This window comes from Neomonachus schauinslandi, chromosome 8 (assembly GCF_002201575.2).
Source record: "Neomonachus schauinslandi chromosome 8, ASM220157v2, whole genome shotgun sequence".
NCBI lineage: Eukaryota > Metazoa > Chordata > Mammalia > Carnivora > Phocidae > Neomonachus > Neomonachus schauinslandi.
Window position 1 is genome coordinate 98192174 of NC_058410.1, and position 16236 is coordinate 98208409.

Genomic DNA, 16236 nt, shown 5'->3' on the forward strand with positions numbered 1-16236 from the left:
GGCAATCATGGTCATGTGTTTATGTGCTGCCATGCAACCTTAACTAAGGACCCAAAAGCAGAAGTCAGCTGAAGAGCCGAGCAGACTAGGGCTGTGGCAGTCATTGTGTGGCCAAGGGCACGACGTCATGAAGCTGCCGATGTACTTGCAGAGTCCTTGATAACCTTATTGTGTTGCCAAGTTAATGATCTCTTGAGATGCTTCCAGGTTTCTTGTTGAGACAGTGATACTCTCTATTGCTAACACGCTGTGGTTTGAGTTTTCGGTAACTTCAAGCTGAAAGAATCAGGGGGCAGGGAATCTGTTTAGGGCCTCCTGGAAGGACCCAGCTGAGCGATGGTGGAGCCAAAAGTAAGGCAGAGGGAAGTAAGGACAGAGGAGGAGATGGATTCAAAAACAGGGATGAAAATCAGCAAACTTGGTGGACATTATGTATGGGAGTGAGGGAGACATGGGAAGCCCATGACTTCCTGTCGGCCACCAACTCCTTAGATTCTTCCAGCAAAATATCAATTGTGTCGAAATATGTTTTAAGGAGGGGTTAGGGATAACAGCAGATTTCCATCTTAAACCAATTAAAGCTCAATAAATATACTGAAATCTACTTTGAAGGTTTGGAGTTGCTTCATCTGTGTTTTCATGACATTTTCTTGGCCATATCTAAGCATTATTTTATACTGAGTCCTTGGTCAGAAAGGAGCTCTACAAATATATCACAATTCTTGGGAGAAAATAAGCTCTGATTTACAAAACCTGCTTTAGAAATTTTTTTGTGTGATATAATTGACATGTAATATTATATTAGTTTCAGGTATACAACATGATTTGACACTTGTATATATTGCAAAATGATCAGCACAATAAGTCTAGTTAACATGTATCACCACACAGAGCTACAAAGAGCTATAAATTTTTCTTGCCATGAGAATTTTTAAGTTCTACTCTCTTAGCAACTTTCAAATATACAGTACAGTTTTATGAACTATAGGCACCAAGCTGTACATCACATTCCCACTACTTTTTTATTTTGTAACTGGAAGTTTATACCTTTTGACCCCCTTCATCCCTTTCACCTGCCCTCCACGCCCGGCCTCGGGCAACCACCAGTCTGTCCTCTGTATCTATGAGCTTTCCCCCTAAGATTCCTCATATGAGATCAGACAATATAGGTCTGAGTTCTCTGTCTGACTTATTTCACTTAGCGTAATACCCTCAAAGTCCATGCATGTTTTTGTAAATGGCAAGATTTCCTTATTTTTTTTAATGATTGAATAAAAACCTGCTTTCAAAATAGTTTCTAGAACCACATTCTAATGAAAACCTGGGATTTAATGTATTTATTGAGCCAGAGTCTCCAGCATCTGTCAGCAGACTGTTGGTGAAAGGGCCCAGCCCCAGGGTTTGCATATTGACCTCTAGCTTTATTGACAACCCTCCCACAGCTGGGTGTTTTTGTTTGTCATCCCAAATGATCTCTAGTGTTTTTTTTTTAATATTTATTTTATTTCATGTTAAGTGCACTCTTTAATCTCCACCCCCTTTTTGTACCATCCCCCCCTCCACCTCCCCTCTGGTAACCATCAGTTTGTTCTCTATAGTTAAAAGTCTGGTTTTTTTTTTTTGTCTCTCTCTTTTTCCTTTGCTCGTTTGTTTTGTTTCTTAAATTCCACATATGAGTGAAATCATAAGGTATTTGTCCTTCTCCAACTGACTTATTTCACTTAACATTATACTCTCTAGCTCCATCCATGTTGCAAATGGCAAGATTTCTTTCATACTTTTTATGGCTAAATAATATTCCACTGTGTGTGTGTGTGTGTGTTTGTGTGTGTGTGATGTGTGATAACCATTTTTAGTTAAGTGCCAACTATTTTACACATATTACTTCATTTAAACCTCACTAAAACCTAGCAAGGTAGGCATTACTCTCCCCATTTTACTCATGAAAAATTAGGCTCAGAGATATTAAACAACTTCCCAAGTTTGCATAGTTAGTAAGTGGTTAAGCTGTGTTTTGAAACTAGAACTCAAAGGCTCACTTCTTCATTGTACAGTTACAGTAACTGATGAGGTACAAGGAGACCCTAAGCTAACACAAGGCAATGAAAAGCAACGTTAAAGCCTACACCAGGTTGGGCCACACTAATGCATGTTCAGCTAAGCACTAATTGCACTAGACCCTGCAGTATAAGGTGATGCTTGCCATCTGTGCAAATCTGTGTTCAGGTAAAGTGAATCCTGCTTCTTCTTTTTTCCTTTTAGCTCTCCCTCCCTTCCTTCTGTTTTATAGAGGAAATTCCCTTTTGCTTCATGCCTGTTCTCCTGATTTGAATTAATTAATTTTATTAAGAAATGATATTATATTAAATTCCAATACATTTAAAAAGATTAATTTATCCACAGTTTTGCAACTCCAATGCATGTTATTTTCCTTCTTCTGTGTTCCTTTCTGTCTTTGTCCATGTACATAGATAGCCTCACATATTTGTAACCATTGTGAGGAAATGGTTGAGTATTCTGATTCTTCTTAACTTCCTAAAGTATTGCATTACTTTTTCTTTAAATTTCAAACATAGTATAGGCTTAATGTGCAAAACTTATGAAAAGACAAAATGTACACACCCACACCATGCCTAGTTTCACAACCCAAAGATAACCATTGTTAATCATCAAAATGTATATTCTTTCATATTTTCCACATAAAACCTACCACCTAATGGGGTTAAAGGCTGACAGTCAGGAAACACTGGGACAGGGGCAGAAATATAATGATTAAGACATATATATAGTGCTTTTTTACTATTAGGCTCTGACCAATGCACTCCACATTTAATCCTCACAATAGGGTCATGAGATAGGTATTATGGTTCCATTTTACAGGTGGGGAAACTGAAACACAGAAAGGAAGCAATTTACCCCAACCTACACAGTAGTGAGGGCCAGAGCCATGATATGAAACCAGGGAGGTAGTCTGGCTCCAAAGGCTGGGCTTGTAACCGCCACAGGAATGTAAAGCCGAGCTCTTAGCAGACCTGGTCTGTGGGACCATGTCAGGAGAAGCTTCTAGCAGGCAGTGGCACTTTAGCGGGCCTGAAATGTGAGGAGCAGGTATCCAGAAGGGGGGAGGAGGAAGGCAGATAGAAGAGAGAATTCTAAGACCAAATGGCCTGTGTCAAGGCAGGAGGGTAGAGAGGTGGGAAAGAAGTTCTAAAGGGGGGCAGTGGTGCCTGGGTGCCTCAGTAGGTTGGGTGTCTGCCTTAGGCTCAGGTCATGATCTCAGGGTCCTGGAATTGAGTCCCACATTGGGCTCCTTACTCTGCGGGGAGTTTGCTTCTCCCTCTGCCTGTCGCCCCCGCTGCTTGTGCTCTCTCTCTCTCTCTGACAAATAAATTTTTAAAAAAATCTTAAAAATAAAAATAAAGATGAGATGGTGGGGGTGGGCGGGGGTAAGTGACTGAAATGAGGCTGGACAAGAGTGGGGGACTCGGGAGGGCTTTGTAAACTCTGTGCAAGAGTCTGGACTTCACCCTGAAGGCAACGATGGCTTACTGAAGGGGTTTAAGCCAGAAAATGACAGGATTAATTTGCTTCTTAAAAAGACCCCTTTGAGGGACGCCTGAGTGGCTCAGTCACTTAAGCGTCTGACTCTTGATTTTGCCTCAGATCACGATCTCAGGGTCAGGGGATCGAACCCTGCATCAGCCAGCTCTGTGCTCAGCAAGGAATCTTGAGATTCTCTCCTCCTGTCCCTTTGCCCCTGCCCCCCCAAATAAATAAATCTTTTAAAAAAAAGAGTTTAGAAGATATATATTAAATTATTTATGGATGAAATAAAATGAAGTGTGGGATTTGCTTTGAAATATTGCTGACTATTGTTGAAGAAAGGTGATGGGTACATTGAAGTCTATTATATGTTAGAAATTTTCCATTAGGAAAAGATAATAATTTTATTAAGTCCCTTCCATGGGCCAGGTACTATAGTTAGCCCTGGGCACTTGCAGCCCTGCTCTGACGGAGCCCATAGTCAACACGGGGAAAGCAGCTATTAACACATGATGTCAAAATAGTGATGGGCTAGAGGACGCACAGGTTGGCTAAGAGTAGGGAGGGGAGACTGTTTCCAAGCACAAGAAGCAATACAGGCAAGAGCCCTGGGGCTCAAGAGAAAAGCCGAAGTACAGTCAAGAAAAGAAGAGTCTGCAAATGATCCAGTTAAGGCAGCTGAGGTCCTCCCACCCAGGGCTAGAACAACTCAGCTAGATTTTCTGGTCGTACAGGATTTGGGTTGCAACAGTATTCACTATATAGTCTTTTTGACCAGTTTAGATGGCTATCTCCCTATTCTCTCTATCATATCTTCTTTGCTGACAAGACCCTCCCATGACAAGACCCTTCCATGCCTTTCCCCACAGGACTTTTTCCATCTGCCATAAACTTTGCAGCCAATGTAATGAAACCCATGGGCCATGGTGTTCATAGCAGCCGGGCTCCGCTGATCTTCTGGGCAGCAAAATAAGCCTGAAACCTCTTGCTTGTGCATTCAGGGATCACCTTGAAATGAAACATTGTTGATTTGTCTTTTTTTTACCTGGTCTGGTGGGGAATCCTGTGGAACCTGGAGAGCCATGGGAGGGGCTGTTCCCTATTGGGGAACACCCTTTGGATGGGACCGGCTTGTCTCAATATTAAAGCATTTAATATACATATCAGAAATTGGCATTGAGGAGTGAGCGGAGGAGCAGCCTGGACTTTAATCAGGTTATGGTCCTGACTTTATCGACCTTCATTAATTTTCTCCTGCCTGTTTCACTAGGAAAATATTTTCAAATGTGTTATTTTGAGTACTTTATGTTTTTATTGTGCCTTCTTTGTGTGCTCAGGAGACAATTCAAGCATTGTTTATTAGCTCCTCAAGGACATATCTTTAAGAAAAATAATCATAGTCAAGAATTTAGAAAGCAAGAACAGAGGATTTGATAATATGGGAAAGGTCAGGGTGTTATCATTATGGGCAATCTGAAAATACCACCATTCCAATGCCAGGAGCATTGGAATGAGCTTACACTAAAATTGCTTTCTCTATTAGAAATGATGAATAGTGTGATTCATCTAGAAGTCAACACACAATTATATTAGACTCAAACTTGGCAGGGTCCCACATCTGGGGACTCCCACTTAAGCAATGAAAAGAAAATATGTCCAAGTGGTTGCATGCCCCTCGAACGGACATTTCCTGTTGGGAAACCGATCATGAATGCCTGCCAATCAGTATCAGAATTTACACCCCACAGCTGATTTCACATTCATTAGCTGGTTGTTCATACGAGTTACTTTATGATTTGGTGCTAAGTAGCATGCTATTTTTCTTTCTCCTTCTCTTTCATTTTCTGCTCCTTCTTTGCAGCCTCCTCCTTTTCTCCCTTGTTCCTCTCTTCCTCCTCCCCCTCTTTCCACTCCTCTTCCACTTCCTCCTCCAGCTCCTTCTTCTCTCCCTCTGCCTCCTTCTCCACACCATCCTCCTCCTTCTCCTCCTCCTCCTTGTTCAGTGTTTTTGGGACCAAAGGATGGGCAAGGTTTTTTATGAAGCAAAGACTCAAAACTACAAGTGAATCTAAATATATAGGGCTTTTGGGATAGTAAGGTGAGTGCATCTAGATTTACCTCCTAGGCAAAGTTAAGAGCAATAATGCCCTTCTCTTGAGCTACCCTGTTCCCAGTCCAACAAAGGATTTGTGAACTCATTCTGTTTGACTAGTTAAACATTCCCCTGGGCTACCTTGCCAATGAACTGTCCAAATTTTATCACACAGTTATGTTTCTGCCATGTGGGAGGGTTCCACTGCTTTGATAAGTCTGTTTAAACAGCACCATGTTGGGCTTTCTAATCAGGATCAGTCACTTCGCTACCACGATCCTAGATTATTATTTAATTACTCTATACTCCCATATTGCAAAATGGGGGCCCATGAGGGAAGTGCCGGAAAAAAAAAAAAAAAGTGTGGCTCTTGAGTATCCAATCATGCTGTGTTATATGGAGGGTGCCGAACTTTACTGAGCCATACTGAGCAATGTACTGTGTTAAAGGACTATGACAACTTCTCTGCTTTCTGGGAGCTCACACTTTAGTGAGGGGCACAGAAACTGTAATCGCCGCAGGCTGTGAAAATTCAATAGTTAGGAGTAACAGGGAGAAACTAGTCTGAATGTCAGGAGAACTAGGAGCTAGTCCAGACTTCATTGCTAGCTGGCAAACCAGACGCTTTCCCTGGGGTGCGGCGTATGCATTCCACACTTGGAGGACTAGCTGACTTCTCAGTTGCCTTGTGGCTCCATGGCTCGGGAGTCTTGAGGGGAGAGCTGGATACATCAATGGAGCACAGAATTAGTCTTTAGAAGGCACATGAAGGCATCAATTAGGATGCAACATAATGAGAGTCAGCAGGACCCTAGACATATTGCCAGCACTTAGAGAATAAAACAGGAAATAAATAAAACAGGCTTTCCCTTATACAGGAAAGCCTCAGACCTTCAGTTGTCTACCAGCTTATTTTTCTGACTAGACTTAAACCCCTTCAGGGGAGGGAGAAAATCAGACTTGTATCCTGCTCCTGACCGGCCATTTTGGCTTCATACACGGAACCGCTCAGTGAGTTAGTGGAGGAAGTTTGAAGGAAACTTCTCGAGAAGAGGAAATGTGCTACGTGTCAACCAGGAGCCAGGTGTCCAAGAAGAAAAATAAATAAATAAAGGACCCCTGGAGCATTTAAACTATTTTGGCATATAAAAATCCAAATTTCATGTCACTTTTCAAAAATATGAGTTACGTAAGGACGAACACATTTGTGCTAAAAACTCAACCACCATGAAATCTTGCAAAGATGTTTAAAAATATTTCCTGACCAGAGCTCTGATGACTAAAAATGGGACTGAATCCTTGCTTTGTAATGAATCTTGTGCTTCTGTCCTCACGTCACTGACAAGCCCAAGACCATGGCTGATTTTCCCAGTAATTGTGTGAGGAGCTCTCTGGCTCCTCCCAGCTGTGAGCAGCTTGGCGTGGAGCCATGGTTCTCAGCCAGGGCTGATTTTGCCCCTGGTTTTATTTTGGGTTGTCATGATGGAAGAGGGACACTATGTGTCCGGCATCTCATGGGTAGAGGCCAGTGAAGGTACTAAGTAAATATCCTCCAATGCACAGGACTGCCTCCGATAAGAAAGAATTACCCAGCCCCAAATGTCAATAGTCCAGGGAAGCCTTAGAATAGAGTAATGGCTGTCAGACTTCTTTGGCTGCTCCCTGTCAAAATATTTCACTTTACAACAATTCAGAGCACCCAGTCACACAGGGACACTCACATGCAGCATAAATGTAACCAAAATTAAAACTTTACCCCCAAAATACGTACCCTTAATGCATATGATACACTCTGATGTTTACTTTTATATTGCAATTGAAAAATCTAAGCAGAATCCGCTGTGTTGATTTCACAACCTGCTAATGGGTCACAGCCTATAGTTGGCAAAATACTGGTACAGAGAAGCTCTAAGACTTTGGGGTCAAATAAAAGCATGTTTGAATGCTAGATTCACCACTTAATTTAGGCTAGTCACTTAACCTCTATAGATATCAAAATCCCCAAATGTAAACGGAGAATAATAACAGAATGTAGGGGCGCCTGGGTGGCTCAGTCGGTTATGCGTCTGGTTTTGGCTCAGGTCATGATCCCAGGGTCCTGGGATTGAGCTCCACGTCTGGCCCTCTGTTTAGCGGGGAGTCTGCTTGTCCCTCTCCCTCTCTCTTTCTACCTCTCCCCTGCTTGTTTTCTCTCTCTCTCAAATAAGTGAATAAAAAACCTTTAAAAAAATTACAGAATCCCCCTCAAGTAATTTTTATGGAGATGAAATGAGGATAAAAAGGAGAAAAACGCCTTTTATGTGATCACTATTAGTTCCTTTACATATATTCTAAAGGTAATGCACTAACATCCTCTTTTTCTAGATTGTAAAATCAAATTTGCCCAGCAGTAGAAAACCATAGAATTTCAACTGAAAAAAAATGGGTTGAGTATCCTTTTCTATGGAGAGAATGTAGAAGGTTTTGGCAACAGTCAGGGGAAGACAAAGGCCCAGTTAATGCTTTTGAGCAAGTAGAACATGACAGCCAATGGGTGGAGACTGACTGCTCCCTCTTCCTCCTCCCTGTGAGTGAGGTCCTTTGGTCTCAGTGCCCCTCACAGGCTCCCAGGGCCAGAACCTGTGTGGGATCGAGGCAGCCCTAGTTATGCCCTCCTTGTGAGAAGGAACAGCAACCTGAGCCTGGTTTGGTGCAATTTCATGATAATGGCCACTGATGGGTCAGAATTTGGGCCATGAAGCCCTCCATGGGACTCCTCCAACAGTCCTGTGAAGGACGCAGACACTTCGCTCTTCTGTTTGAATGCACAGCATAAAGTACAGTTTGCTTCCATGGTTTCATTCGTTCAATGGTTATCCATCCATCCATCTATCCAGGTTTAGGGAAACCAGGAGACAGCATCATGGCGGGGGAGCCCGAGCTTCATTACTTCAGTGGATGAGGCAGAATGGAGTCCATCGGGTGGCTCCTGGCTGCAGCTGGAGTAGAGGTGTGTTCTAAGTGAGGTCATCTTAAGGTGGATATAAAAGTATGACTGGATCAAAGTAGTTTTCTCTCATAAACTAGGAGATTTCCATACTAGATGGCAAGTGAATAGTTTTACCCTAAGTAAAAATATCCACATATTAAGAAAGAAATGGACTGGGGACGCCTGGGTGGTTCAGTTGGTTAAGCGTCTACCTTTGGCTCAGGTCATGATCCCAGGGTCCTAGGATCCAGCCCCACATTGGGCTCCTTGCTCAGTGGGAAGCCTGCTTCTCCCTCTGCCTGCCTCTCTCCCTACTTGTTCTCTTTCTCTCTCTCTGACAAATATATAAGTAAAATTTTAAAAAAAAGAAAGAAATGGACCAATTTGACTGAATGAAAATTCAAGTCATCTTGTCCATGAGAGAGCACATAAACAAATTTTCAGGGAAACAAAAGACACAACAACTGATCAAATGTGTGGACCTTATTTGGATTTGTATGTCAACAAACTGTAAGTACGTATGACACCTACGAAATTTGGAAACTTGATATTTGCTTGAATATTAGATGGTATTAAAGAATTTTTGTTAATTTTTAAGTATAATTTTAGGTGTATTATTGTAGTTATCTTCAAAATAGTTCTTATGCTTCTGAAATATACATAGCAATAAGTAGAAACTTTGGAGAGCAGGGAAAGGGACCCCTACACAGGAATGTCTCTCAAAACCTGCCTTAAATGCCATGAATACCATGAGACTTATTACTGAGCCCCAAGTTCGGCTGCCTGTCATTTGAAAGGCCAATACTCAGGAGATAGGATTTGATTGAAGAGGAATATGAGCTTTAATCAGAAGGCTGGCCACCTGGGGAGTAGCTGGACTCTTGTCCAAAAGCCAACTCTGAGGCTTCTAAAGGGGTTTTTAAAGGAGTTTAGGGCAGTTAATCTGTAAAGGGAGTGTAGTGGCCTGCAACATTCCTTGATTACAAGCAGCCTCCATGATACAAATGTTATTTCAGTGCTCAGGGTTGTGCGAGGGGGTGGGGTTCCTGTTTCATGACATGCAACAGTAACTGTTCTTTCTGCAAAGGAGAGCAGTCTACAGATACACAAAGGAAGGTTACTAAAATCATTTGTGTGACCTAAAAAAAGAACATTTGGCTAAAAAAATTGCTAGGCTAATCAGAAAGCAGAGGCCGCTTCGAACAGACTTACTGGCCTCTGCATCCCGGGAAAGTTCTGGTCTTTCCCTCCTCAAGGCCAGTGGTCTGTCTGCTAAGAATCCAGGGACTTAACGTCAGCAAATCAGAAGCATGTTAGCTTGACATAGGTTAACCCTTCAGACCAGCCGGAGTGCTGTTACAGACTTCCTTTGGAACTTCCCATTTGGAATAGCACCTGGTTGGTAGCCTTGTTGTAGTCTCTTCCAACATCTTCCTAAAATCTCCATGATTTAAGAAATAAATTGACACAAAATTATAAGGGACTTCTCATGTACCTGGGTGGGTATTTGAGCAGGTACCCATGGATACATACATGGATGGACACATGGCATGGTGGCTAGAAAGTAAAAGAGTGATTGCTAGGAAAAACGAAGACTCTGGGAACATAAATACAAAATGCCATTCTGCTAGAGTGTTACCAGGTAATTCTAATTTCATTTTTTATCTCAACAAACATGTTTTCCATCTGAGAAGAGTGTAACCCAGAAAACATTTCACTCTGCTTCTTCTTTTCTTTTTTCAAGAGACAGAAGTCTGATGTCCCAGCAAGTACCAATGGTGGACATCGATGGAATGATGCTGGTGCAGACCAGAACCATTCTCAACTACATGGCCCCCAAATACGACCTCTATGGGAGAGACCTAAAGGAGAGAGCCCTGTGTGGTACTTTTTCTGTGCTTTCATCAACAATTAGCCGGAACAATCTTGTTCCTTCCCTGAGTGAGCAGGACTGTGCTCACAGGTTTCATGGCCAACAGCTGGGTAGGTCTTGGTGTTATAACAGAGGTTCTAGCACAGCAGAGACCTATGAGGGAGAGAAATAGTAAACTTGGAGTGGATTCAAGTGAGTACGATTGTATAAGGGGGTGCAGTCTATGGATATAGTACACTGACAGAGTTTCCCAAAACTGATGAACTATGAAGCCAGGAGGATAGTGGAAACATGACTCCAGATACTCAGGCTTTTAGGAGCTGGATACACCCAACAGCTAGAACCAAGGCCAAAGTATCTGAGTGTCTAGAGAAGAAGGCTTGGGAAAGCCAAAGGAAGATCCTTTGGATTCTCAAGTTCCAGAAATTACAAGAATAATGACCAAGAACCTAACGTATCAGCCAGTTACATGAACTGGCCACTTGACAAGGGTTAGCAGAGGCTGGTCCTCAAAATGCTAGGATTACCTTGAACATTTTGATACAGGACTAAAGCAGCCAGATTTAGTCAATATGGAAATATCTGGGGGATCTCCTGTCTGTTGTGATGGGATCACATGATTGAAATTTAAATCTTATAGGGAACTGTAGCAGTTACACAAAAATTACACATAGTTATTGTGTGTCAGTAAATCCACTGCTATGTATACACCCAGGAGAATGAAAAAATCCACACAAGAACTTGTTCACAAAAGTTTATAGCAGCATTGTTCTTAATAGTCACAAAGGCGAGGGACGCCTGGGTGGCTCAGTCTGTTAAGCGTCTGCCTTTGGCTCAGGACATGATGCCAGGGTCCTGGGATCTAGTCCCACATCGGGCTCCCTGCTCAGGGGAGTCTGCTTCTCCCTCTCCTTGCTGTTCCCCCTGCTTGTGTTCTCTCTCTCTCTCTGAAAAATAAATAAAATCTTTAAAAAATTAATTAAAAAAATAGTCACAAAAGTGCAGCAAATAAAATGACCATCAATGATGGATGGATGAGCAGAAGGTGGCCTATCCATACAATGGGATATGAAGAGGGATAAAGTACTGATGCATGCTACCACATGGATGAGCTTTGAAAATGTTTTAAATCAAAGAAACCAGTTACAAAAGGTCACATACTGTATGATTCCAATTATATGAAATGTCCAGACATTCAAATCCATAGAAACAGAAAGTAGTTGAGTGGTTGCCTGGGGCTGGAGGGGCGAGGAGATGGGGAGTGGCTGTCAAAGGCACAGAATTGTTTTCAGGGTGATAAAAATGATCTGGAATTAGAAAGTGGTGATGGTTTCCTAATATCCTAAAAACTATTGAAAATATATTTTGAAGGGTGACAGTTACGGTATGTGAATATATTTCAATAAGCTGGTATTGAAATTTCTATAATTTCTATTATACTTATATATAATAGAAATGCCAGTTTGAAACAAAAGAAAAAGAGATCCCCTATAACATGTACTGGTTGAAACTATTAAGAATTTCACCATTTCAGGGGATGTTTTAGGTGAAGACTTGAGAAATGCAAACAAGGTCAGAGTTGGGCAACTGTATGTGGACAGGGTTGTGGAAAATAATTGGAAAGCCTGCTGATATTGGGCACATCAGTGGGCCTGGGTGTGTAACAGGACGAGACAGGAGGGACATGACTGAGATGGCTGTGCCAGGGACTCTCTCTAGAGATCACTTCGGTGGCAGGGCTTAGCCACATGAGTCACATTACCTTGTGCCGAGAACAAATCACAACAGATATGACAAGGCCCAGGTATGCTGGGTACATGCAGGATTGCACCAATTTCTCTGAGACTCTGGACAGGTCACCAATGCTCTCTGTCCCTCTCTTTGGTCATGTGTATGATGAAAATTTTGCACATAATAGCTAGACATGTCTCTACGTTGATGGCTTGTTCTAGGATGAAATTTTCAAATCAAGTAAAAATCTGAGCTGAATGGGTGGCAATAAAAATGCATCCAATGGGAGCTGAGCCACTTTCCCACCTCCTGATGCCCATTCTTGTATGTTTTTCAACTATAAAATCAAGGCAGGAGACATTTGACAACTTGGTCCCTTTGTCTTTCAGGATAGATATGTACACAGAAGGTATGGCAGATTTGAATGAAATGATCATTGTTTTGCCTCTATGCCCACCTGACCAAAAAGATGCCAAGATTGCCCTGATCAAAGAGAGAACGACAGATCGTTATCTCCCCGTGTTTGAGAAAGTAAGTGGACTGGTGAGCGCTTTGGGGCACTGGACTTGGAAGCAAGGAAAGAGAGTGCCTGACTGGCATTCCTTAGGCATTGACCTTCACTCCCAGTAGCACCCTGACTCACAAGGCATTTTATAAAAACTGATGGTGAGGGAGAATTGTACCAGTTATACCCAAATTTCAGTTTTCCAGCAAGACTTCAACTAACCAGGACCCAATCTAGAATTCTCTATTCAGCAGACCTCCCTGGTCATAGTCAGAGCTTGGGCGGTTGAAGGCTCTGAGGTTGGAATAGATCTTGCAGAGCACCATGCAGGGGCTTTGATCCAAGAGGAATACAATGACAGCAATGGGTCAGGAGAGACACTAGCCAGGACTTCAGCTGAGGGAAAGAACAGCAGAGACCCAGTGTCTCAGTGAGTCAGGGGCAATGCAGAGGGTCTGAAGCCCACACCCTCTCAGTGAGGCGGCAGAGATGGGGAGGTTGGGCTGGAGAGCAGAGAGGAGCAGAGGGGCCCAGCCTGACTGTGCCTGAGCTCATGATGTGATTCCTCAAACGCTCCAGGTGTTAAAGAGCCATGGACAAGACTACCTTGTTGGCAACACGCTGAGCAGGGCTGACATTCACCTGGTTGAACTTCTCTACTATATGGAAGAGCTTGACCCAGCCTTCTGGCCTACTTCCCTCTGCTGAAGGTGATCTCTCTCACAGCTTTCAGGAGGGAAGGCTCACATCTCCCACCTCAGGATTTGACATTTGGACTCTGGGTCCATCATTGTTCCTTCTCAGCCCCACAACTCCCTCCAGAGTTAGGTCCTAGGGGCTGGTTGAGGCACAGAATCTTGTCATGCCAAGGACATTTGAGGTGGATGCTTCCCCAAGAAGAATAGATTGTCTTCACCAGGAGAAGGACCCAGGGCTCAGCATCAACCTCCCCATCCCCATTCCATTATGGTTTCTGTCCTTGTTTTCTCTGGGGTTTCCCTTATCCAGGTGTATCCTTCATGTGTCTGCCTGAGCGGCTCTCCTTCCTCCCGCTTCCTTCCCTCCACTCCTGCTCCTAGTGTTTCTCTGGGCAGAGTCTCCCTCTCTCCCTGTCCCTCTCTCAGTGGGCTGACTGGTTTTGACCAGTCTCATGGTTTACCTTTCTATATTTTCTGTCTTCTGTTCCAGGACAATTTTCCTATATTTTCATCTGTCTGGAGACTTTATGTGTGTTGATATCTGACAGACACATTCCTCTTCCCTGGGTTGCACAAGAGTGATGAATCTACAGGATTTATGTGTAGGGAAGGAGATAGGGAAAACCTGAAACCAAAATGAGTCTGAAAGAAAGATGTTTCTGGGGCAAATGGCATTGAGCTGTCTTTTCTCCTCCAACCCTCATGTCTCCCTGGGTGTCTTTTTCAGCCACACACTGGTGCTGATGGAGGGGACTCAGTTGGTCCTTGCAGGACGGTCTCTGATTCCCTGGCTTGTGCTAGTGATGGGGTTGGTCTTTGGCTCCGTTCTGAGGCTGTGCCCTTGTGCATTGCAGAATCAGCAATCTCCCCACCGTGAAGAAGTTTCTGCAGCCTAGCAGCCCGAGGAAGCCTCCCATCGATGAGAAAAGTTTAGAACAAGCCAAGAAGATTTTCAGGATTAAATGAAGCAGGAATGGATGTCCAGCACATGCAGAACAAATCTGCTGAGGTTTTCCAGCAATGAAGTGCGTTACCTAAATGTAAATCCTGGCTATCATGAGACTAGGAAAAGTTGCCAAGGTTTAGTGGTAATTAAATAATAATGCTCCTATGAGCCAATTTAACTTTTTAAACTATTATTTATTCTTTTTCATTAGGATCAAATATAAAATCAGTATTCAGTCCCTCTGTCTCTTGGAATTAAAAATTAACATAGGAAAACATAGATTATGTGGTCTCTTTGATCTTTCTAGGAATTGTCATATAACATTTGTTACCTAGCCTTTCAAAGAGTTGAGTGTAGAAATTCATATCTGACCTTCTCATGTACCCACAGGAAAATAGCTACCCCTCTGGGTAATGCCATAAAAATATGTTCTTGTTTCATCTTTGGGAGTCATTTTTCTTTCTATAATAAAAATGTTTTGGGAATGGTGTGTCTGGAAATGGTGATAACATTGCCCAGGGCTCCGAGTACACCTCGATGGCCCAAGGGTGTGAGTCTGGGCTTTGGGAATTTCTCACAATTCCCCTGCCTGACGTCTGTGTTCATTTATCCATGTCTCAAAATATATTTATTCATCTCACTCAAATGTGATCTGTGGACCTTGCTTGGATTCTGATGCCAATAAACCAACTGTACAGAAAACTTCATGAGACATTGGGGGAAATTTGAATGCTGAAAATTTAATAAAAGTCAGGAATTAAAAAGTGAGCATGATAGGAGAATAGTATGGTTCTGTTTAGCCAAAGTGTTTACCTTTTACAGAAAACCATGCTAAGTTTTTGATAGATGGAGTGATATGCTGTCTAGGATTTGCTTCACAATAATCCCATGGTACTGGGGGCAGTAGGTGGGAGTACATACTAGTTTCTCATGGTTACTCTACCAGTTACTACAAATGGGTGGCTTAGAACAACACAATCCACACTTTCAGAGGCCAGAAGTCCAAAGTCAAGAGGCCAGCTGGGTTGTACTTCCTCCAGAGGCTCGAGGGGAGAATCCTTCCCTGCCTCTTGCAGCTTCTGGTGGCTTTCTACAATCCTTGCTTCTCTTGGCTCAATGCCACATCACCTCCCTCTCTGCCTCTACCTTCAAACAACCTCACATCTGTGTGTCTGTGTTTTCTCTTCTGTTATAAGGACATGCATTATTGGATTTGAGATCCACCCAGGTCATCCAGGATGATTTCATCTCAAGTTCCTTAATTTCATGACCTCTGCAAAGACCTCTTTTCCAAATAAGATCACATTTCCAGGTTCCAGGGATTTGGACATTTAGGAGGCCTGCGTACCACCCACTACAGGGTGTTGATGAAAAAGGATTGTTGGCAATTGCTGAAGCAGGGGGATCAGTACATCAGGATTTGTTATACTATTTTCTCTACTTTGGCATTTGCTAAACATTTTCCACTTAATTCTTTTCTTTTTTTAAAAAAATTTTTTATTTATTTATTTTAGAGAGAGACAGAGAGAGAGAACGAATGCATGAGGGGGGTGGGGAGAGGCAGAGGGAGAAGCAGACTCCTCGTTGAGCAAGGAGCCGGACGCGGGACTTGATCCCAGAACCCTGGGATCATGACCTGAGCTGAAGGCAGACGCTTGACTGACTGAGCCACCCAGGTGCCCCTCCATTTATTTTCAAACACTATATTATTTATTGAGCTCTCTGTGCCAGGTGCTGTGCCAGGCAATGGGAGCTTGACTGAAAACAAGATGAAGATCCTTTTCCCAAGAGTTCATAGCATGGGGGAAATTGATATTAAACATATAATGTCAAAATACTGTGAGAAAGGACATAATAGGGGACAAACAGCAGCTCAAGGT

General features: G+C 42.8%; 1 pseudogene; it reads left to right on the forward strand.

Annotated features, from left to right (window-relative positions):
- Positions 1-14376, forward strand: part of LOC110582186 — a 39413-nt pseudogene extending 25037 nt beyond the window's left edge.
- The last annotated feature ends 1860 nt before the right edge of the window (positions 14377-16236 follow it).